This window comes from Heterodontus francisci, chromosome 28 (genome assembly GCF_036365525.1).
Source record: "Heterodontus francisci isolate sHetFra1 chromosome 28, sHetFra1.hap1, whole genome shotgun sequence".
NCBI lineage: Eukaryota > Metazoa > Chordata > Chondrichthyes > Heterodontiformes > Heterodontidae > Heterodontus > Heterodontus francisci.
This window is the reverse complement of record NC_090398.1, coordinates 20,660,660-20,684,950: the sequence shown is the minus strand read 5'-3', so window position 1 is coordinate 20,684,950 and position 24,291 is coordinate 20,660,660. Positions and strand designations below refer to the sequence as shown.

At 43.6% G+C, this 24,291-nt stretch overlaps 1 long non-coding RNA gene across 2 annotated transcripts; it reads left to right on the top strand.

Annotated features, from left to right (window-relative positions):
- Positions 1-3,665: 3,665 nt before the first annotated feature.
- On the top strand, positions 3,666-13,960 carry LOC137345301 (uncharacterized). Of its 2 annotated transcripts, none has more exons than XR_010968557.1 (5): positions 3,666-3,719; positions 8,358-8,458; positions 9,796-9,916; positions 10,791-10,988; positions 11,880-13,960. It is a non-coding gene; the product is annotated as an uncharacterized lncRNA (long non-coding RNA). The 2 variants fall into 2 exon arrangements; XR_010968558.1 differs by having other exon boundaries at positions 11,705-13,960.
- Positions 13,961-24,291: the final 10,331 nt, after the last annotated feature.

The window sequence follows — 24,291 nt, the reverse complement described above, 5'->3', positions numbered from 1 at the left end:
AACTAATATTTGCTGAGGTCGGAGCAGAGAGGAATAATCTTGTTCCACAGAAACATCCAGTGGAGTGGAGAGTATGTGCTGTGATGCATGGCTGGAAGGGATTACATGGAAAATATAGAAACATAAAAATAGGAGCAGAAGTAGGCCATTTGGCCCTTCGAGCCTGCTCCACCATTCATTATGATCATGGCTGATCATCCAACTCGGTAACCTGTTCCCGCTTTCACGCCATACCCTTTGATCCCTTTGGACCCAAGAGATATATCGAACTCCTTTTTGAAAACATACAATGTTTTGGTCTCAACTGCTTTCTGTGGTAGCGAATTGCACAGGCTCACCATTCTCTGGGTGAAGAAATTTCTCCTCATCTCAGTCCTGAAAGGTTTACCTTGAATCCTAGGACTATGACCCCTGGTTCTGGACTCCCCCAACATCGGGAACATCCGTCCTGCATCTACCCTCTCAAGACCTGTTAGAATTTTATAGGTTTCTATGAGATCCCCCTCACTCTTTTGAACTCCAGCGAACATAATCCTAACCGACTCAATCTCTCCTCATATGTCAGTCCCACCATCCCAGGAATCAGTCTGGTAAACCTTCGCTGCACTCTCTCTATAGCAAGAGCATCCTTCCTCAGATAAGGAGACCAAAACTGCACACAATATTCCAGGTGTAACCTCACGAAGGCCCTGTATAATTGCAGCAAGACATCCCTGCTCCTGTACTCGAATCCTCTCGCTATGAAGGCCAACATAACATTTGCCTTTTTTGCTGCCTGTTGCACCTGCAGGCTTACCTTCAGCAAATGGTGTACGAGAACATCCAAGTCTCGCTGCATATTACCCTCTCTCAGTTTATAGCCATTCAGCCTTCCTGTTTTTGCTACCAAAGTGGATAACCTCACAGTTATCCACATTATACTGCATCTGCCATGCATTAGTCCACTCACTCAACTTGTCCAAATCACCCTGAAGATTCTCTGCATCCTCCTCACAACTCACCCTCCCACCCAGTTTTGTGTCTTCTGCAAATTTGGAGATATTACATTTAGTTCCCTCATCTAAATCATTCATGTACATTGTGAATAGCTGGGGTCCTAGCACCGATCCCTGCGGTACCCCACTAGTCACTGCCTGCCATTCAGAAAAATACCCATTTATCCCTACTCTTTGTTTTCTGTCTGCCAACCAACTTTCTTTCTATCAGAATACACTATCACCAATCCCATGCACTATAACTTTACACGCAAAAGGAGATAGGTAGGGAATCAGGCACAAAGGATTTGTAATAGGCAGGCAAGGATCTTCAAACAAATTTACTGGCGCAATGAGAGCCAGCGAAAGTTGGCACAAAGGCAGTGAACAGGTTTGTGGGACTTTATCCAGGACAACCCTTGCCCTCCGACATTGAGAATCGGTATAGTTTGTGGAGTGGGGAAGTGAGATGTTGGTAGAGAGAGCTTGGGGAGATTAATCATCGAGGTGATAAAGGATGGAATTCGGGTTCAGGCAGTAGAGAGGTTGAACAGGTAATGTTTTGATGGTGGCTGGTAGTGGATGAGCTGTAGGAGAAGAAACTGAAATCGGGGTCGAATAGAGCACCAAGGATCCACGCATCTGTGTTTAGCCTGGGTTTTAAGTAAGGAGACTGATAGAGTCAAGACAGTCTTTGTGATGGTGTTTGTGGGAAACAGAGAGCCTGGTGCCAGTTTCGTCAACATTTCTCTCAAATAAATGTTGTCTCATCCAAATCTCAATGTTAGTTAGACAGTTGGAGAATGGCAACACCCTGGGGTCAATAGAGGAGGAGGAGGGAGTGACATTGGTCTGCTTACAGAAACTGATCACACTTCCTGATGGGCTGAGAGGGTTCATATATCAGGTACTAATAAAATACCTAAGGCTACATCTTACATGGACAGGAGAAATCGTTGAATGAGACGAATGCCCTGATAAGCCTCTTCGATGCATCTGGCAAATGCTTTGTTCCCATGTCAAAGCAGAGGAAAAGGAAGTGCAGACTCACGATGCTGTCTCTCCACCTGTGGGATATCCAAATTGCCCTGTGGAAGTGTGGTGTAGAGTTTGTGACTTGACATCACAACGGCAGTGTGATTAGAGGGGTGGGGATGCTAACAGTGCCTCCGAGTAGATGTTTCTTCAGGTAGGAATATTTTGAAAGGCTGCATGAGGAAGTTATCAGCAGCTCTCTTGGCTCGCTCTCTCTGATTGGGGGTATTGTGAGTGATTGGCAACAAAGTATAGGAGATCTAAAAAGGTCGGTAGTAATCCATCCGCACCCCTGCAGGAACCTCAGACGATCTTTACAACTGTCCAACCAAGAGAATGGTGACAGATAACTGTAAAAGAAAAATACTCTACCACATAACAAAGAGAATCCTGGCGCCAAATTATAGAGTGGAGCAAATTCCGCTAATTGCAAATTTATTTTTCTGCATTATTGCAGCTCATGCCTGGCAGAATTCTTTTTCTTTAATCTTACTACTTTTATAGTGTTGGATGTTTCCCTACTGGTCTCTGGGTTTTATGTTGGAATCAGCAAAATATCTGGATGCTCCTGGGATTGGCGGACTCATCGCTGTTTTTTTCCCTTTCTGTTCTACAGGTTCATAAAATAAATGCTCAGTGGAAAAAGTATACGAGGCAAAAATCTCAACAGAAGTTGTTAAATGTCTTGCCACATCGTCAAAGGATGAATAATAGGTGGTGGAGATTGCTGTTTGGGGTAAGTAGTTTCCTTCTTGATTTAAATTGTTTTATCTGACTGACTGATACGATGATTGACCATTTAGTTTATGTACACGTATTGGCTTGTAATCTGGTACATCCCACACACTGGCAGAGAAGGGCATAAAACAACGAAAATTCCCATTCACAGGAACTGACCCTGGAAGAGTGCAGCAAAAAATCTGTGACTCCATTCGCAACCTCTGGGGTTCATCCCTGTGTGTCCTATTCGCACCTATTCTGCATTTCCTGTGATTGCTTCTGATGTACTGCGAGTGTATGACATGAAGGACAGGTAATGTTCCACCGTTTCCCTCTTCAATTTTTATTTTGGCTCCTTTTCGATGACCCCGTCCGTCCTTCAGATGTCATATATTTCCTGACTGCACATTTTCAGAGCAGAGAAAAAAGACTGATGTCAAAGAGGTCAGACTTATCCAATCACGAACATCAACATCCATCTTGCTCATTTAAATCTAAATACAGCAGCACTGCCCTTGGAACATTTTTCTCTATTACTTGCAGAGCATCTCCTTGCTGCATCCTGTTTTGAACAAAAAAAAATCATCTTGCCATTTCTTTGGTTCGATCAAGCAACAGGTGGACGTGTGGTGGGGCAGACATTGGAGATTGAGGTTTCACATTAAAGTCGTGAGAGAAGATTGATAAGGCTAATTATTGAAGGCTGTATTCTTTACAAGGGCCATGTTTAGACAGGACCTGGGGTAGCTGACACAGCCTTCACTGTATTGGGTTGATTCTGTAACCTGCCCGTCAGTCCAGTGCGATTGCAGCAGGACCAGCCTGGTCATGTGACCCTGCAAAACAGTGAGAGGGCGAGGCTTGTGCTGGCTGCTGTGTGATTGGCTTCTGTTCTTTTCGTGATGTCACCTGCAGACAGGCTTTAACCCCTGGTTGCAATTCATCAGCTGGAGTTACCATGGACAGGAGCTGGAGTTGGCAGCTGACCCTGTGAGTGAGTTTAGTCCATATAAATAGGAGAAAGTATAATGTTAATTTGAACAACATTTTATGAATGACAAAGATGGTGAAATTAAGCATAAACAGAGTAGTGTAAACGACAGTGAAGGCAAGAGTTCCTAGAGTATGTTCAGGAAAATTTTCTCCAACAGAATGTTGTCAGTCATTGTATCATAAGGTTTCGACTGACTGTGGAAAAGGACAAAGAGCAATCCAGTGTAAGAATAATTAACTGGGAGAAGGCCAACTTCACGGGGGTAAGAATGGAGCTGGGGTGAATAAATTGGAGTCAAATGCTGACAGGAAAACCAATCGATAAACAATGGGTTACGTTCAAAGAAGAGATAGTTCGGGCACAGTAAAGGTATGTTCCCTCGAAGGGGAAAGGTAGGGCAAACAAATCTAGAGCTCCCTGTATGTCAAAAGAGGTAGAGATTAAGATAAAGAAGAAAAAGCGTGCTTATGACAGATGTCAGGTAGAAAATGCTATTGAAAATCAGCCTGAAAATAGAAGATCCAGAGGGGAAGTGAGAAAGCAAATGAGAAAAGCAAAGAGAGAGAGCATAAAAAGAGACTGGCAGCTAGCATTAAGGGAAATCCCAAAGTTTGCTATAGGCCTATAAATAGTAAAAGCATGGCAAAAGGTGCAGCGGGCCCGATTAGGGCCCAGAAATGGGATTTACACATGGAGGCAGAGGGCATCGCTGAGATATTAAATGAACACTTTGCATGTGTCTTCACCAAGGAAGAAGATGCAATCCAGGCAATGTCGAAAGAGGAGTTACGTCGGACACTAGATTGGTTTAAAATTGATAAAGAGCAAGTATTAGATAGTCTCTCTGTACTTAAAGTGGATGAGACACCAGAACCAGATGAGATGCATCCAGGTATACTGAGGAAAGTGAGGGTGGCAAGCGCAGAGGTACGAGCCATAATTTTTCAGTCTTCCTGAGACTCTGGGGTGGTGTCAGAGCACTGGAGAATTACAAGCGTTACACCATTGTTCAAAAAAGTCGGTAAAGATAATCCCAGTAACTACAGGCCAGTCAGTTTAACTTCGGTGGTGGGAAATCTTCTAGAAACAATAATTTGGGACAAAATCCATCGTCATATGGACAAATACGAGTTAGTTAAGGAAAGCCAGCTTGGATCTCTTAAAGGAAAATCATGCTTAACTAACTTGCTTGAGTTTTTTTGAGGAGCTAACACAGAGGGCTGATGAGGGCAATATAGTTGATGTGGTGTACATGGTCTGTCAAAAGGCGTTTGATACAGTGCCACATAACAGACATGTGAACAAAGTTATAGCTCATGGAATAAAATGTATAGTGGCAAAATGGATACAGAATTGGCTGAGTGACAGGAAACAAAGAGTGGCAGTGAATGGATGTCTTTTGGGCTGGAGGAAGGTTTGTATTGGAGTTCCCCAGGGAGCAGTGTTGGGACCCTTGCTTTTCCTGATATATATTAATAGAACAAAGAACAAAGAACAGTACAGCACAGGAACAGGCCATTCGGCCCTCCAAGCCTGCGCCGATCTTGATGACTGCCGAAACTAACAACTTCTGCACTTCCAGGGCCCATATCCCTCTATTCTCTTCCTTTTCATATATTTGTCAAAAGATGTCTCTTAAACATCGCTATCGTATCTGCTTCCTCCACCTCCCCTGGCAGCAAGTTCCAGGCACTCACCACCTCTGTGTAAACAACTTGCCTCGCACATCCCCTCTAAACTTTGCCCCTCGCACCTTAAACCTATGTCCCCTAGTAACTGACTCTTCCACCCTGGGAAAAAGCTTCTGACTATCCACTCTGTCCATGCCGCTCATAACTTTGTAAACCTCTATCATGTCGCCCCTCCACCTCCGTCGTTCCAGTGAAAACAATCCGAGTTTCTCCAATCTCTCCTCATAGCTAATGCCCTCCAGACCAGGCAACATCCTGGTAAACCTCCTCTGTACACTCTCCAAAGCCTCCACGTCCTTCTGGTAGTGTGGCGACCAGATTTGCACGCATTGATCTAGAAGTAGGTGTACAGGGCACAATTTCAAAGTTTGCAGATGATACAAAACTTGGAAGCATTGTGAACTGTGGGGAGGATGGTGTAGAACTTCAATGGACATAGACAAGTTGGTGTAATGGGATTATAAGTGGCAGATGATGCTTAATTCAGTGAAATGTGAAGTGATTCATTTTGGTAGGAAGAACATGGAGAGTCAATATAGAATAAAGGGTACAATTCATAAGTGAGTGCAGGAGCAGAGGGACCTCGGTGTATATATGCATAACTCATTGAAGGTGGCAGGACAGAATGAGAGACCAGTTAAAAAAAAACATTCAGCTTCCTGGGCTTTAGAATTAGGGACATAGAATACAAGAACTGATATAAGACATTATTTCGGCCTCAGCTGGAGTATTGCATCCAGTTCTGGGTATTGCACTTTAGGAACGATATGAGGTTATTGGCGAGAGTACAGGAAAGGTTCACAGTAATGGTTCCAGGTATAAGGAATTTCAGTTATGATGATAGATTGGAAAAGTTAGGACTGTTTTCCTTGGAGAAGAGAAGGCTGAGAGGTGATTTGATTGAGGTATTCAAAATCATGAAGGGTCGGAAAGACTAGATATGAAAAAACTTCCCACTCATGAATCGATCGAGAATGTAAAAGTAATTTAAAGTAATAGGTAAGAGAAGCTGAAGCAACATGAGGAAACCCTTTTTCAATCAGCGAGTGGTTGAGGTCTGGAATGCGCTGCCTGAGAATGTGGAGGTGACAGCTTCAATTGAAACATTCAGAAAGGAATTGTACTGTTATATGAAAAGGAGGAATGTGCAAAGTTATAGGGAGAAGGCGGGAAAATGGTTCAAAGTGAATTGCTCGTTCGCAGACCCAGTGCAGGGACGATGGGCCGAATCGCCACCTTCTGTGCTTGTATGATTCTGAGAGAGGGATATCAGTAGAGACAGATAGACAGAAGGAGACTGAGAGACAATAGAAGAGAGAGGAGGGGATTGTACAAGTGTGTGAGAGAGCGGCCTCTGAAACTTTTAATTTGATCCATTCTCCCTGTGATATTGAAAGTTATTGGTTCCTGTGAGATGAATGAAGATGGTCCATCCAATAGCTATAAGGATCTCAGAAGGTTCAATATAAATGGTGCTCCTTTGTAAAATGTCCTTACGACTGCATTCTGGCATCAATCAAGAAAATTAAACTTTGAACGCAGAATGAATACAGAGGGATTAAAGTGTCTCTCGTGGTGGAGACAAAATAAAACCATGACAGTGGATGAAGGCATCGCCTCATCATTGTGAGGAAAGTAAACACAATAAGAATCCTTCCGAGCTGCAAAAGGGATGGTGGGTGAGGTTATGGAACTCGCCAGTCTTTATGAAAGCAGTTACAGTTAAAAGTCTGCGAGTTGGATCTTGGAATGGAGATGCTTCTCGGCAGTGAGACGAGCTGCCTTCTTTTGCAGCTTCTGCTAATGGGGACACCCTTAAAGCTCTAAGCTGAATGGCATGGGATTCAACGCCTTTCACTTATAATAAAGTTGTTAATGTGGGCCAGTCATCTGAATACTCCAACTGGAGTAGCTTCATGGCCAATAATATGGAGTAGGGGTACTACCTGACATGTAACAGTGGGATCACCAGTTATAATGTTATAATAGAGTCACCAACAGCCATGTTGGAGTATGATGACCACCAGCAATTTTAGAGTAAGGTTACCATCAGTAATGTTACAGTAAAATCACCACTTGCAACGTTAGAATAGGGTCACTATCGGGAGTAGAATCACCACCAGCAATAATGGAGTGGGCTCGTCACAAATAATGTTACAATAGGGCTGCTAATATTACTGTTTTGTAAAGGTCAACAACAATACAATTAGAATAGATTCACAATCACTGACGTTCGGGCAACGTAACTACTATTGATGTAAAAGGATCATCACCAATGATGTTAAAGTAGGGTGATCGCCAGTAATGTTAGTACAGGATCACCATCATTAATGACAGGATGTGGTCATCACCATTGATATCAGTGTATAGTTACCTTCAGTTATGTTTGACTGGGGGCAGTATTAGTAATGCTGAAGTAGGGCATCACCAGTACTGTTGGTGTGTGGTCACTATCAGTAATGTTAGATTAAATTCGTTACTGATAATGTCTGAGTAGATTAGCAACAGTAATGTCACACTAGCATTACCATCATGAAGGTTAGAATATGATCATTACTAATAATGTTAGAAGTGAACCACAATCCACAATGTTATTGAGAAGTCATCATCAGTGATGATAGAGTCCAGTCATCGCTACTAATCATCCAAGTGTAGCATAAATCTAAATTCTACAATGAATCAGTGAAGACTTAACAGAACTGATATAAGGCTTCGAGAACACAAAATAGTTTCCAGGTGCAATGTTTCGTTGAGCGTTCAGAGGGCATGCGCAGCATACATTCCCTCGAGAACGACTTGCTGTTGATATAATTTAATGGCAGTAGTTGCAAGGACTGAGCGGCACAATTTCCCCATGGCTTTCCAGTTTGTGAAGTGACTGTAACAAATGCTAATTATTGTGTCACCTCATTTTCTCACTTGGGCACGGATTGTTCTATAAAGGGGGAGCATTGATGGATTTCGGATATAGTGCTGTCAGAATTACGAAGCTGGACAGAATTCGCACCTTCTTCGACAAAATGCAGCGGCCAATAATTCTACAGGTAAAGGACGTTTACTACCCTCTTATTGCTACCTTTGGTGCCCCAGGTAAGTCCTGTTGTCCAATAGCTGTTGATTATCTCACTGTTAATGGTTATTTAACGGATCACGAGAATGTCTTTACTGCAGAGCCGGAATGTCAGTGGGAATTTCACCAGATTGAACAACGGGTGAGGCACTGTTCCAGTTGGCGTTTCGTGAATATAAGGCGTTTAATTTTCTCGTTATACTGCGGGAGGGCAATGTTGTTACCGTTTCTCGCCAACAGCTCACAGACGAATGTGTTCCTTGGAGTCCAATGTAATTATTTTTTTTGTAGCGTTATTCCTTCTCTTCTTCAGTTGACAGTTCTTCGGACTACAGGCAAGTCCAACTAAGAGAGATTGGGAAATATTTTTTTTCTAACGATTGCAGCTCAGGGAGCCACTCCCCTTCCCTCGGCTGAAATAACCTTTCTTCTTCCACCAGCTCCCGCTCCGTTCCCGAGCAGCTCCTTCGAGCCATTAGAAATGGAAAACGTGCCGAAGATTGAACTAAATTGAATGTTTTGTCTCAGCTAAAAGTTCTTTTTGAATTCATGTCCTTGCAGTAATGGTTTGGAAATTGTACTGAATACTGCATACATCTGATGCTGTTAGCGAGATTCCTATCTCCAAATAAACTGAAGAAGCTAATTTAAAACTCCATCTATCGCCGCATGGGACCGCACTGGTATCATATCAAACTGGGCTGCAGAATCAAACGGCACAAGCCTCATTGCAAGATGGCTTTACTGTTGAACAGAGGAATAAAATATGTGTTTGAATTTATGTGTGGGAATCCATCAATTTATTGACAGCTAAATATTAACAATTTATAAAGCCATCTAAAGTTTCCCTCGAATGGACTATTATTTATAACAGTACTGTCTGTCTCTGTGAGGTACTCTGGCTTGACCTGGGCCGCAGATTATAGTAATGGAGCTCAATCTGCTGTGGAAATTATACCGGGAGAGAAGAATGATGGACACTGATCTGATAATTCTGGTTTACACTCCCGCCCAAAGCCAATACACCCTCTGTGACTGGGTGGTGGTGGGGGTTGCTTTCCGTTGCCATTCATGCTACGGCCTCTGGGCAAACCTCGTCCTGTGGCCTTGATATGGTCTGAATGAAGTATGCTGGAAGGGTAGTGAGATTATAATCATTTATTGGTTTGAAAGAAAAGCTGTCAATGCTTGTCAATATTATAAATAAGATTCAGTCTAAGTACAAACACACATATGTCATTTTGCTCACAACATGCTCTAGAAAGTGTCTGCCTGTCTCCGTAACTTAAATCTTCTCCCTCTTTCTTGCAGCAAACCTATTGACAATTGTCATTCTCTCCAGAGGAAATTGCGGCCTCTCCAAGTGTATTTCTGTCTACATGGTGGCCATGGCAACAGCAGATCTACTGGTCATGCTCTTTAATATAATCGGGTATAATATTTTGAGTAAACGCTTTCCACATTCATTCCTCTCCTACACTGCCGTCTGTAAGTTCATGATCTACATGCTTTGTACCAACCACGGTATGTCGATGTGGTTTACAGTCTCCTTCACATTTGATCGACTTGTAGCTATATGCTGTCAGCAGTTAAAAAGAAAGTATTGCACCGTGAGAACTGCAGCGGCAGTATTAACAACCCTTTCCATCCTGATATATTCACAGACCATCCCCTTTTGGTTTGTGTACGAACATAAGCAAATAATTAACAATATTCACTGGTTTATCCGCCCCAGTGTGGCTTTTATTTCATCGCCTGCAGGTGCAGCGTACCTCCTCTTACAGAATATCATTTATACATGGCTTCCCTTTGCTCTGATATTACTGTTAAACGTTTTGACAGTCAGACGTATTTTAATAACCAGTAGAGCGCGCAGGGGACTCCGGACTCACAGCAGTGAAAGTCCGAGAGATCAAGAGATGGAGAATAGAAAGAAATCCATTATTTTACTGTTCACTGTATCTGCCAGTTTTATATTGTTAAATCTACCGTCTGCCGTGAGCCATGCAACGAGCAGCATAGCCGTGCATTACCGACCCGATTATACATCTCCTGCATACATCGCCACTCAAACCGGAGTTATGCTTCAGTATTTGAGTTCCTGCACAAATACGTGTATTTATGCCGCTACTCAAACTAAATTCAGGGAAGAGCTGAAGAAGGTGATGAAATCTCCGTGGACACTGGCTGTGAGATTGTTTTCAAAATGAAAAAAAGAATCCAAGCAAAACGTCCTGTCCTAACTAGAGTTTAGTTCGACCCCGTGTTCAGTTTTAGAATGACATTCTTTATGTTTTACGGAATAGGATTGTTGTTATGAAAATGAGCAAGTATGAGAAAACATTGCTTACATTTTCTGCCGTGTGTTTGATGTCTTCTGCTTTCCCCGGATGAACAGAATCGTTTCCTGCTAAAGCAGCGAATATTCCTCTCAGTCTTCAAAGATAATATTCAGGATTGATCTTCAGCAGAACAGCGTTACCATCCTCAGACCGCAGGCACTGGTATGAGATACATCTGTTTAATTGAATGAAAATGTTCCCTTTAGTGAATAAACAATGTATTACAGTCGTGGCTATGGGAAATGGTTCTAAGTTTTGGTAAGAATATTGCTGACTCTGGTCTCCCCATCAGATTCACCACCATTGTAACCTGGACCAGTAGAACGGGCCACTGTCTCCTGATACAGGGCTGGTGCTGGAAGACTGGAGAATTGTAAATTATACATACTTGTTCAAAGAATGGTGCAATGATAAGCCCAGCAAATACAGGCCAGTCAGTTCATCTCGGTGATGGGAATGCTTTTAGAAAAGATAAACCGGAAGAAAGTTAGCAGCCACTTGGACAACTGTAAATTAATTAAGTAAAGGCAGCAAGGATTTGTTAACGGCAAATCGATTTTGACTAGAGTGGATAAATATATTGATCTCGTGACCGAGAGTAATGAGGGTAATGAGGTAGATGTGGTGTACATGAAATTTCAAAATGCTTCTGACAAAGTACCACAAAACAGGTTTGTGAGAAAAGTGACAGCCCATGGAACAGTGGCAGCATGGATATAAAGTTGGCTCCGTGGCAGCAAACAATATACCGGTGGTGGTTGCTTTTCGGGCTGGAGAGAGGTATAGAGTGGGGGGTCCCCAGGGGTCAATGCTAGGGTCACTGCTATTCTTGATATATGTAAATAACTTAGACTTGGGTGTGCAAATCAACATTTCAGAGCTTGTTGAGGACATGAAACTTCGACGTACTGTGAACTGTGAGGAGGGCAGAGAGAGATTTGAAGAGGACAAAGGCAGTCTGGTTGAATGGAGAGACACGTGGCAGATGAAATGCAATGCAGAAAAGTCAGTAAAGTGCAGTTAAGGTATTTAATTGTTAGTTTTCTCTGGCAGATGGTTGTGTTCTTGCTTTTGCTGAGCAGAGAAGAATATATTTGAAAGCTTGCCCTCTACTGGAAACATCAAGTTCATCCAGCAGAGATTGTAATCAAACAAGTTCAGACCCCTGGATCTAAGAAAGATAACCAGAAAGGAGAGGAAGGATGTGTATCGGATGTCTCATGCTGGATGATCTTGGGAATCGCTGTGTGCAGTAGTGCACCTGAAACAACCAATCTGAGACATGCATGATGAGGATGCTCCGAAGAACGGGCCCAAAACATGGCCTGTCACGCTGACAACACCATGACAAGAAATCTGTACTGTGACTCTGGGCAGTTTAATATGTAAAGACCTGGGTAGGGATCTGTGCAATTGAATACTTCAAGATGGTCATATGATGTTGATGAAATGTTGTTTAGAGATGTCCTTAAATATTCTAAAGCCAAGTGATTGGGACACTTTGAGCTGATGGTTAATCATACTGTGCTGAAGTCTGACAATATTATGCTGTGTTCTTTTCTTTATATTTTAGAATTATCAATATTTAGTCTTTGCCTATTAAACAGGGAAGTACGTTACCCTGAAGTACCATTGGATTCTTAGACCAGGACTGAACCTACAGTGGTCAGTTTCAGGAAGTGAGAAGCATAATTGAAAACTTGCTGTTGTATTCCGATTCATAAATTTCAGAGAACGTCAATCAATGGAAATCTTGTGCGAAGGTCCTAGTTCTGCAAAGGAAACATATGTCATACTTCATCATTTGAATTGACATCAATGATAAAGAGACAAAGTTAGATTGATAATTTCACCTTTCACTTCATAGAGTTGCAATGATATCGACCAAAATTGAAAGTACCGGTGAGATAGAGAACTAGCGTTATAATATTGGTTAGACCAATGTAAAAACAGCTCGTTCAGTAAGGAAGATTATCATAACTCATAAAGAATAAGTAAATTAAATTCTCCTTAAATGAAGCTGAATTTTAACTTTGATATAATAATGTAACACAGAATGGTCTGGAATTCCACATGGTGGACTGAGAGAAACACATCAAAACGATTAGTTTGTAATGAGCATTTGAATTTTTTAAAAGCCAAAGGCACTGAATTCAGAATGGTCGCAATATTTAATCCCCAAGCATCCGTCATCTAGTGTGGCTGTAATTTATACATTTCACCTCTATGTTTACATACTATTGCATGTACTGAGTGCTCAATAAACAAATGTAATCTCACTCCTATATTCCAGAAACTTATTAAAAGCCATACACCCAGCACAAGACTTACTTTAAATGTGAATGGGCTCCATTTAATAATGGCTGCATTTGCTGAAAACGCAACCACTAGGTGGCGCGGTACTGGCGGATGCGCAAATGCAGCCTCGTCACTACCATGTCTCAGGCAGCTTCCAGTCAGACAAATGGCGCTGATCAATTTGTCACAAAAAAAAAATTAAAGCCAAACGTCCTCAATGGCTGCAATTGCCGCTTCCATCTCACCCCCAACATTACCCCACTCCTTCCTGCCATCACGCTTCTCTTCAACGTTACCTCCCACACCCATCTGCACGCACCACCACCACCACCCCGCCCCGCCACCCCCACCTCACTGCTGCCTTCCCTCAGCTGTTCACTCCAGGCCTTGCCCCTTCCCCCGCCGCCCTTCGGCTGCTCACTCCCGCATTGCTGCTTCAGTGATTCATTCCCTGCCACTCTGCTCACGCTCTGTGTTTTCAAGCATCACTCCGTGAATATAATTTTATTCTTAACTTCTATAGTAAAGCATGGATAGAGCTTACGAGCTGAGTTTTTGTTCTTCAATGGAACGTATTTTTTTTTGAACAGTTTGAAATGTTTCTTTAAATGTTTCCACTGTTTTTTTTACCGCCATTGTGATTACTCCGTTTATCCAATCAACCTGAGTCAGCTCTCCCATCATACCTGTGTAATTGGCTTTGTCTAAGTTTAAGATTCTTTTTTGAGACTGGCGAATGTCACTCAAATTTAAAATGGAATTCAATTGTATTGTGATCACTCTTTCCCCAGCAGATCTTTTACTATGAGATTACTTATTAACGCTGCCTCATTGTGCTTCTGCACAGGGCAATAATGGTGATGGTGCTTTGATACTGCTGCTCAGCTATTAGCCTGTGGCAAGTCTAATTTATCCTGAATAAAATATAACCACTGTCACCAATCAGGTTATCACTTTGTATCATTTGGGAAGGGATTAAATGGTTAATTGACTGTTACTTCAAATTTCATCGACAGCCAAAGTTGTGATGACACAAAGATAGGTGGCATAATAAGCAACGTAGCTAGTAATATCAAATTACCAACAGTTGTGAATATAGTAAGTAAATGGACAATCTCTGGAAAGTGGATTTCAATGTAAAGAACTGTTTGGTGTCACCAACTTTAGACCTAAAGAGGATAGAACATGTAAACTCTAAATGAGTGATAGTTAGAAACAGTTGAGGCTCAAAGAGACTTGGGGATCTATGTGCAACAATTGTTAAAATGACATGAACAGCTACAGAAAATAATGAAAAGAGCTAATCAAATGCTAACCTTTTATATTGTGACGACTAGAATACATTGAGATTGAAGTCATGCTTCAGCTATGCAACGCCCTGATTAGACCATACCTGGAGAATTGTGAGCAGTTCTGGACACCACACCTGAGGAAGGATATATTTGTCTTGAGGGAGCGGAGGGTAGATTTACCAGAATTATACCTTGGGTCCAAGTTTAAATTACAAGGATAGATTACACAAACTGTCTTGCATTTCCTGGAATTTTGCAGGTTAAGGGGTGATTTGATTGAAGATTTCAAGAGATAAAGGGGAATTGATAGGATAAATAGAAACTCTGCTGGTTGGGATTCTCAGATTCGGCAGTATAGTCTAAAATTTAGAGCCAGGCAGTTCAGGACTAAAATTAAGGAACACTTCAACACATAAAGGATGGTAGAAGTTTGGAACTTTCTCACACAAACAGCAATTGATGATAAATCCGTTGTTAATTTTAAAACTGAGTCTGAGAGGTTTTTGTTTTCCAAAGATATTAAAGGAATCTGGGGCAAAGGTGGGCACATGGAGCTAGGTTGTAAATCAGCCATTTACCAGAATGGTTCCAGGGATTTTAGTCACAAGGTTAGGTTGGGAAAGTTGTGGCTGGTCTCCTTGGAGCTTGAGGGGAGATTTGATAGCGATAGACAAGATTATGACAGGCTTAGATAAGTTAAACAAGGAAAAGCTGTTCCCATTAATTGATGGTACAAGACCTAGGGGATACAAATTAAAGGTTTGGGGCAAGAGATGCTGAGGGAATGTGAGGAAGAACATTTTTACACAATGACCTGGAACCTGCTGCCCACAAAGGTGGTGGAAGCAGATAATTTCAAAATGAAATTAGATAGACTTCCAGGGTTACAGATATCGAGCCAGGAAGTTGGACTGACTGGATTGCTCTGCGAGAACCAGCATGGACTTGATGGGCCGAATACCTTCCTTCTGTGCTGTATATGACTTTATGACTTCATTGAATTTCAGAACAGGCGCAATAGACTAAATGACCTCCTGCTGTTCCTTTTGTTCCCACTATATCTGGTCATCTCACTGGCCTGTCTACAATTGTCTCAACAACAAACAAAGTCATCTTCAATCAAATACACATATCCTTCACAACCCACTTCCAACACCACTTCTGCTTGTGTGTGTCACTGCACCAAACTCTCCCCTCAGTAATTTACTATTATAATTTTAAGTTACCAACTATTGGCTCGGCATTTGACATAATATTTCTATTGCTGTCGATCTACCCCTCCCCCAGTGATGACCCGGATCCCGGTAAATTCCTTCTGGTCCGACCTCCATCTTTGGGATTCAAATGTATCTGGTGCACAACTGGTTCAACCATCCATCAGTAGATCTGACTGAACCACATCAAACATTAACTTTATGTAATGGAGACATTCAGATAAAAATGCTTCGAAATCGCACAAGCAGCAGGTTTTAGTTTCAACAAGTTCTGATTCAACAGATAATTGTTTGAATAAATTGCCAGGAGTTCCTATGACTGAGAGCATGGGAAAATAAATGGGCTAATACAGTAATCATGGAGAATTCTAAATTTCATACAGAATGGTCAAACCATATTTGCAGTAATAATGTGGAGCATGAAACATAGAAACATAGAAAATAGGAGCAGGAGTAGGCCATTCAGCCTTTCGAGCCTGCTCCGCCATTCATGATGATCATGGCTGATCATCCAACTCAGTAACCTGTTCCCGCTTTTGCCCCATACCCTTTGATCCCTTTCGACGCAAGAGCTGTATCTAACTCTTTCTTGAAAACATACAATGTTTTGACTTCAGCTGCTTTCTGTGATCGTGAATTCCATAGGCTCACCACTCTCTGGGTGAAGAGATTTCTCCTCATCTCAGTCCTGAAAGATTTTCCCTGTATCCTTAGACTATGACCACTGGTTCTGGACTCCCCCACCCTGGTTTAATGAAGAGTGCAGCAGAGTATTCCAAGAGCAGCACCAGCCATACCTAAAAATGAGGTGGCCACCTGGTGAAGCTACAACACAGAACTACATGCATACGAAACAACGGAAGCAGCATACAATAGGCAGAGCTAAGCTAAGCAGGCTCCACAGTCCTGTCTGTCATGAATGGTGGTGAACAATTAAACAACAAACAGGAGGGGGCTCCACAAATATCCCATCCTCAATGCCAGGGGAGCCCAGCACATCAGTGCAAAAGACAAGGCTGAAACATTTGCAACCATCTTCAGGCAGAACTGCCATTGGCTGATTCATCTCGGCCTTCTCCTGATGTCCCCAGCATCACAGCTGCCAGTCTTCAGCCAATTTGATTCACTCCACCTGATGTCAGGAAACACCTGAAGGCATTCGATACTGCAAACGCTATTGGCTCTGACAATATTCCAGTAATAGTACTGAAGACTTGTGCTCTGGAACTAGCCGTGCCTCCAGCCAATTTGCTCCAGTACAACTACAAGACTGGCATCTACCCGGCAGTGTGGAAAATTGCCCAGGTATGTCGTGAATACAAAAGAACAGGACAAATCCAATCCGTAAAAATACTGCCTCATCAGTTTACTCTCAATTATCAACAAAGTAATGGAAGGTGTTGTTGACAGTGCTAACAAGCAGCACTTTCTCAGCAATAACCAGCTCAATGACACTCAGTTTGGGTTCCACAAGGACCACTCAGCTCCTGAGCATATTACAGCTGCAGTGCAAACATGGAAAAAAGAGTTGAACTCCAGAGATTAGGTGAGAGTGATTGCGCTTGACATCAAGGCAGCATTTTACCATTTGTGGCATCAAGGTGCCCTAGTAAAACTGGAGCCAATGGGAATTGGGGAAGCATTTGCACTTGGAGTCATGCCTAACACAAAGCAAGATGGCTGTAGCTGTCTGAAGTCAATCATAAAGGGTGGCGCAGTGGTTAGCAGTGCAGCCTCACAGCGCCAGTGACCCGGGTTTAGTTCTGGGTACTGCCTGTGTGGAGTTTGCAAGGTCTCTCTGTGACTGCGTGGGTGTCCACCTGGTACTCCGGTTTCCTCCCACAGCCAAAGACTTGCAGGTTGATAGGTAAATTGGCCATTTTAAATTGCCCCTAGTGTAGGTAGATGGTGGGGACGTGGTAGGGAATGTGGGGTTAATGTAAGGTTAGTATAAATGGGTGGTTGTTGGTCGGCACAGACTCGGTGGGCCAAAGGACCTGTTTCAGTGCTGGATCTCGAAATAAAAAATAAATAAATAAATCTCAGTCCCAGGACATCACTGCAGGAGTTCCTCAGGATAGTGTCCTCAGCCCAACCATCTTCAGCCGCTTGCACATCCCTCCACCCTAAAGGCATAGCTCAGATGTTCTCTGAAGGATGTACAATATTCAACACCATTCAGAGCACCTCAGATAGTGAGGTAGTCTGTGTTCATATGCATCCGCGGCACAGTGGCGCAGTGGTTAGCACCGCAGTCTCACTGCTCCAGCGACCCGGGTTCAATTCTGGGTACTGCCTGTGTGGAGTTTGCAAGTTCTCCCTGTGTCTGCGTGGGTTTCCTCTGGGTGTTCTGGTTTCCTCCCACATGCCAAAGACTTGCAGGTTGATAGGTAAATTGGCCATTATAAATTGCCCCTAGTATAGGTAGGTGGTAGGGAAATATAGGGACAGGTGGGGATGTGGCAGGAATATAGAATTAGTATAGGATTAGTATAAATGGGGGGTTGATGGTTGGCACAGACTTGGTGGGTCAAAGGGCCTGTTTCAGTGCTGTATCTCTAAACATATCTGGGCAACATACAGACTTGGGCTGATAAATGGCTAGTAAGCTCCCCAGGAAGCTCCCTTGCTGTTCAACTCTATCCATGGCCATCTGCTCCCATTCCTAGTGTTTTCTCCCACAATCTACCCTCTTAAACTCCCCTGGCTCTTTAAATCAGTTCATTTTAGCCCTATCTAAAAGTTAACAGTTAGTTTAGTGTATGTTACCTGGGCCCACTGCCCTCCCCCAGCCACACCTACTCTTTGTTTTCTCAACAAAATTGATCCGGATGAAACTGACGAGCACAGCTGTCGATACTTCAATCTCCGATCCTGCTGTCTTCACCGCCCAGAGTGTCTGCAGACACGGCATGCGGTAAGTCCATTGAGGTGAAGAAGGAGCAGCGGGACCCGAGAGAAGTCCTGAGAAAAGGTGCCCCGAACACCCAAAAAATCCACGAACGGCCCCCCCGGCCGCAACTTCAAAGCGCCCGCGGGAGATGGCTCGGAGAGCATCTGCAGCGCACTGTCGCCAATGCTGCATGCCTTTATTTAAACCACTGCAAAAAAACCCTTAGCAAATATAATCACCTTTGTAAGTCTGCCAAAAGATGCTTCACCTCCTGAAGAACGTGGATGAACTTTCCAGACGTCGATGGTGGGCACTGAGGAAATGGCTTATTACCTGCACCCGCTTTCCCCACCCTTCCCCTCCCCCTTCCCCCCCTTCCACCCCCACCCCCCGTCCCCTTCCCTGCTCCACCCTCTCAGCTCACCCCCTCACAACCCCGTCCCAGCGCCCCCCTCGCACCACCTTCCCCCTGCACCCCCTTCCCCTGCAACCCCCCACCCCCTTACATCCCCCTTCCCGGCTCCCCCTCACACCCCCTCCCTCCACCCCTCCCCCTCGCATCCCCTCCTCCCACCGGCATCATCCTACACCTGTGTAGGGGCCCTAGCAACCCCACTGCCTTGTGGACATCTCGGGAGAGACCAAGGCTAATTTTGACTCAGAGCAACTGGTACCAACTGAGCCAGACTAGCTGCCCACAATGTGGCAGAGTGATTTCAGGACCCTAACAGAAAATCCGGAGCGGAACCCCGAAGGCGGTCATGTGTCACCTTTGGCATATTTCTGGCAGTTTCTGCAGCCATACCGGTGCCAAACGTCGTGCCCTGCACTCCTTTGGACCCCACCAGGAAGGCCGAGAGGGGGGTTTTGATGACTGGGCATCTCTCAACCTCCATAAATTTGCCCAGGCATGTGCCATGGAGAGGTCACTCCATAGTCACCTCACAGCGACTGAAACAACACGGAAGGCAGCAGTTACGGGTTATAAGTCCAGATAAATTGGCGTAGAAACTGGGCGCCATGGGTTGCCTTTGTTGGTGGGAGAGGTCATCGCACCTCACTGGACAGCTACCGCCCGCCTCAAACAGGGCAGCCCCCGGTCAATAAGGTTCTGTCCCATCACATTCCACTTGCTTCAATGGGTGCTTGGAGCTCAGGGTCATTGCCCGAAAGGTGGACTGATACACCACACCAAACAACACGAAAAAAGGAAAGAAGGTACCAGCCCTTCGTTTTACAAGCTGGAACGTCAGAACTATGTGTCCTGGGCTGTCGGAAGACCTTACACAAATCAACGATTCTCGGAAGACCGCCATCATTAACAACGAGCTCAGGAGACTCAATGTAGACATTGCAGCACTTCTGGAGACTCGCCTCCCCGCGAGTGGATCTCTAGCAGAGCAAGACGACACCTTCTTCTGGCAGGGTAGGGATCCTGAAGAACCAAGACAGCAAGGAGTGGGTTTCGCCATCAGAAACACCTTGCTCAGCATGATAGAGCCTCCCTCAAATGGCTCGGAACGCATACTGTCCATCCGACTGCTCACCACCTCTGGTCCAGTAGATCTACTCAGCATCTATGCTTCAACACTCTGCTCCCCACCTGAAGCTAAAAATCAGTTGTACGAGGAACTCCATAACATCATTAGCAGCATTCCTAATACCGAACAACTGTTCCTGCTGGGGGACTTTAATGCCAGGGTTGGGGCCGACCATGACTCATGGCCCTCCTGCCTTGGGCTCTATGACGTTCCAAGGATGAATGAGAATGGGCAGAGACTGCTTGAGTTGTGTACCTATCATAACCTCTGCATCACCAACTCATTCTTTCACACTAAACCCTGTCACCAGGTTTCATGGAGGCACCCAAGATCGCGTCATTGGCACCAGCTAGACCTCATCGTCACAAGGCGACCCTCCTTAAACAGTGCTCAAATCACACTCAGCTTCCACAGTGCGGACCGCGACACCGACCACTCCCTGGTGTGCAGCAAGGTTAGACTCAGACCAAAGAAGTTGCATCATTCCAAGCAGAAGAGCCACCCGCGCATCAACACGAGCAGAATTTCTCACCCACAGCTGTCACAAAAATTTCTAAATTCACTTGTAACAGTCCTTCAAAACACTCCCACAGGGGATGCTGAGACCAAGTGGGCCCACATCAGAGACGTCATCTATGAGTCAGCCTTGACCACCTACAGCAAAAGTGCGAAGAGAAATGCAGACTGGTTTCAATCTCATAATGAAGAGCAGGAACCTGTCATAGCCGCTAAGTGCATTGCACTGTTGAACTACAAGAAAGCCCCCAGCGATTTAACATCCGTAGCACTTAAAGCAGCCAGAAGCACTGCACAAAGAACAGCCAGGCGCTGCGCAAACGACTCCTGGCAACACCTATGCAGTCATATTCAGCTGGCCTCAGACACCGGAAACATCAGAGGAATGTATGATGGCATTAAGAGAGCTCTTGGGCCAACCATCAAGAAGATCGCCCCCCTCAAATCTAAATCAGGGGACACAATCAGGTACTGGTGTTACCATGGAAATTAAACATTGTGTACTTACTGTGGACTGAATTTTCAAACGGAATCACCTGAGACTGTAAACCATGAGATTGTGAAAAGGTGCAATGACCCTGTGAAACATCCTGAGGAAACTGAGGGGTCGATGAACGGACTTGTTACCTGTACTCACCTGGATTTGTATAATGACTTCCACTTGGAAATGTTTTATTAAACTTCACCTCTGTATCACTGCCTCCTGGATGATGTAACAGTACTGATGAGAATTGTTATTGTGTGATGTTGAATTAAATGATACATTATCTTAACAAGTACATCTCAGGACTTCTTACCAACTTCAAATTTGAGAATAGTTTCAGAGAGTTTTGACCATGGAATCCCTTCTTATATTTTCTGGTCATAGAAAAGCCTCTGGAGACTGAGTTCATTCAATCGTGACCTCACTATTGTTTGAATTGTCCAATTAGGAAACGATCTGTCCACCCAAACCAGGTCAGACTCTCAAAATCTCTGACTTCCCACACTCGGACTCCTATCAGCTCGAATGTGAACACCTGGTAAAAGCAAGTAGAAATGATGTGGCCTTAACATCCAGCTAATTTGCCTCGGCACTACCTATATCTGAGCCTCTGAGATTCTGCGAAGGTGTTTATCTTTTACTTCTCACACAGCAGGTCACCTGTTTTCACACTCTACTGCATCTCTGTTGAAGTTTACTTTTAACCAGGGTTATAAAGTTACAATCAGATCCAGGCTGATCAGGGTGATGTCAGGAAGCACTTCTCCCAATAAGAAAAGTGGAAATCTGGATCCTCACCGAAACGACTGTGGATGCTGAGGGTGTATTTGAAAAGTGAAAACATATTGATGGACCTGACTGATGAGTTAGACAATGTGTAAAGGCTGGTCAATGGGTTTAAGACACAGAGGGATTGAATGAACTCCTAGTGGTCATGTTTGAGTTGTTATAATCACAGAGATGAGATTAATATACTGTTCATTTATGCCCCAGGAGGATTTATACAACGGAAGGTTTCGGGCCTTTTAGAATTGTTGATTTCAGACACATTTATTCTCTATTAGCGAGAGGGAGAATATGTGTCAGTAAAAAGGCAGAAAGGGTTAGGAAACAAATGTGAGTAAATTGAATTAAGAGACGGCAGGTTGATTGGCCTCTTATTATTGTTAAAGCTGGTCTATTCGTACAGAGACCTTTAGTCAGCCCTGAAAACGGCTTACTTGACAAACTAAGGCAAAGTGTGAAATCCCAGATATTACCTAAACCGGGGAATGTTACCTGTATTTTCTGCTTTTATTACTTGTTAAACTGACTGCTTTATTTAAATTACTCTGAAAACATTCAGCCAAGGGTGAGTAATCTTTCTGATCTCTTGGGCACCGCACCTTACACTTACTGAGTTCAGTATTTACATTTCAGGGTTTTGTGTTACTTCAAATAATTCAACTAAAATATGATATGGATTGAACCACTGAATTTCACACATGTAAAAAGGTTAGTCTAGCAGTTATGGTGATACATTACAAGGTTATAACAGTAAGCATTGTAAGTTAATACAATACACCTTGTGTCCGTAAGTCGCTGCTTAAAATATCAGACTGTGGTTCTCCGTCCACTCCATTCATTACCACTGAGTCTTACAGTGATTTAGTCATTTCCAACACAGAAGGAGGACATTCAGCCCATCGAGTCCATGCCAGCTCTCCACAGAGCTATGCTGTCAGTCCCACTCCCTGGCTCGATCCCCGTAGCCCTGCAAGTCTATTTCTCTCAGGTGACCATCCAACTTCCTCTTGAAGTCATTGATCGTCTCCACTTCCACTACCCTTGTGGGCAGTGAGTTCCAGGTCATTACCACCCTGTGTAAAACAGTGTTTCCTCATATTCCCCCCGGCATCTTTTGCACAAAACTTTCAATCTGTGTCCCCAAGTCCTTGTAACATTTGTTGATGGGAACAGCTTTTCCTTGTTTAACTTATCGAAGCCTGTTATAATCTTATACACTTCTATTAAATCTCCCCTCAATCTCCCCTCAATCTCCTTTGTTCTAAAGAAAACTAACCCAGCTTTTCCACCTTAACCTTGTAACTAAATTCTCCATCCCTGGAACCAGTCTGGTAAATCTCCTCTGCACCCTCTCAAGGACCCTCACATCCTTCCTGAAGTGTGGTGACCAGAACTGGACACAGTTTTCTCCAGTTGGGGCCTCGCCAGAGCTTTATAAAGTTTCACCAAAACTTCCCTGCTTTTGTATCCCAAGATCCCACATACTTTACTAACTACTCTCTCAATATGCCCTGCCACATTCAAAGATCTATGCACAATCTATGACTTAAAATGGTAAACAGATGTATGTATAGTTTTACTGAGGTTCTGAGAGAGCAGAGAGCAACTGTTGGAGACACACACACAAATACAGACACAGAAACACACACAGACAGACAGAAACACACACACACAGACAGAGTGACTGAGGGACAAAGAGCGACAGAAGTATTTTTAAATTTCCAGAAGGAATTCAATAAAGTCAATCTTTGATTTAAAAATAAACAATTGATTTTGCATCAATGAGTATTTGCAGAAGACATTTCCAAACGAATACCACCTTTTGTGTGGAGAAGTGTTTCCTAACTTCACTCCTGAAATGTCTGCCTCTCATTTTTAGACTATGCTCACTTGTCCCAGACTCCCCAACCTACCGAAATAGTTTTACCCAAACTACCCCATCAATTCCCTTTAATATTTCAACAACAGTGATCAAATCAGCCCTGACCCACCTAAATTCGAAGGAATACATACCTAGCTTGTGTAATATCACCTCGTAATTAACCCTTGGAGTCCAGTTATCATTCTGGTAAATCTACACTGCACTCAAATGGACATGGAACCCCCCCCCCCCACCCCCACCCCCCGCCAAGTCTCTTTGCACCTCCAGTGTTTCTAGTTTTTCATATCTATAAAGTTTCTGTTCTGTTCTTTTTTGCTGACATTGAAATCCATCCACCACAGTTTTGCTCATTCACGTGAGACATTAATATCTCTTAGTAAATTTATGCTTCTAGCTACACTGCTGACAATGCTGCCTATTTCTGTGTCAATGGCAAACCTGGGAATGTGGCATTCTACCCCATCATCTTCAATCATTAATAAATACAGTAAAACTGAGACACACACAGGCTTTGTACCAGCAGACAGGAGGGAATCATTCCATCCTAGAGGTTTTTAAT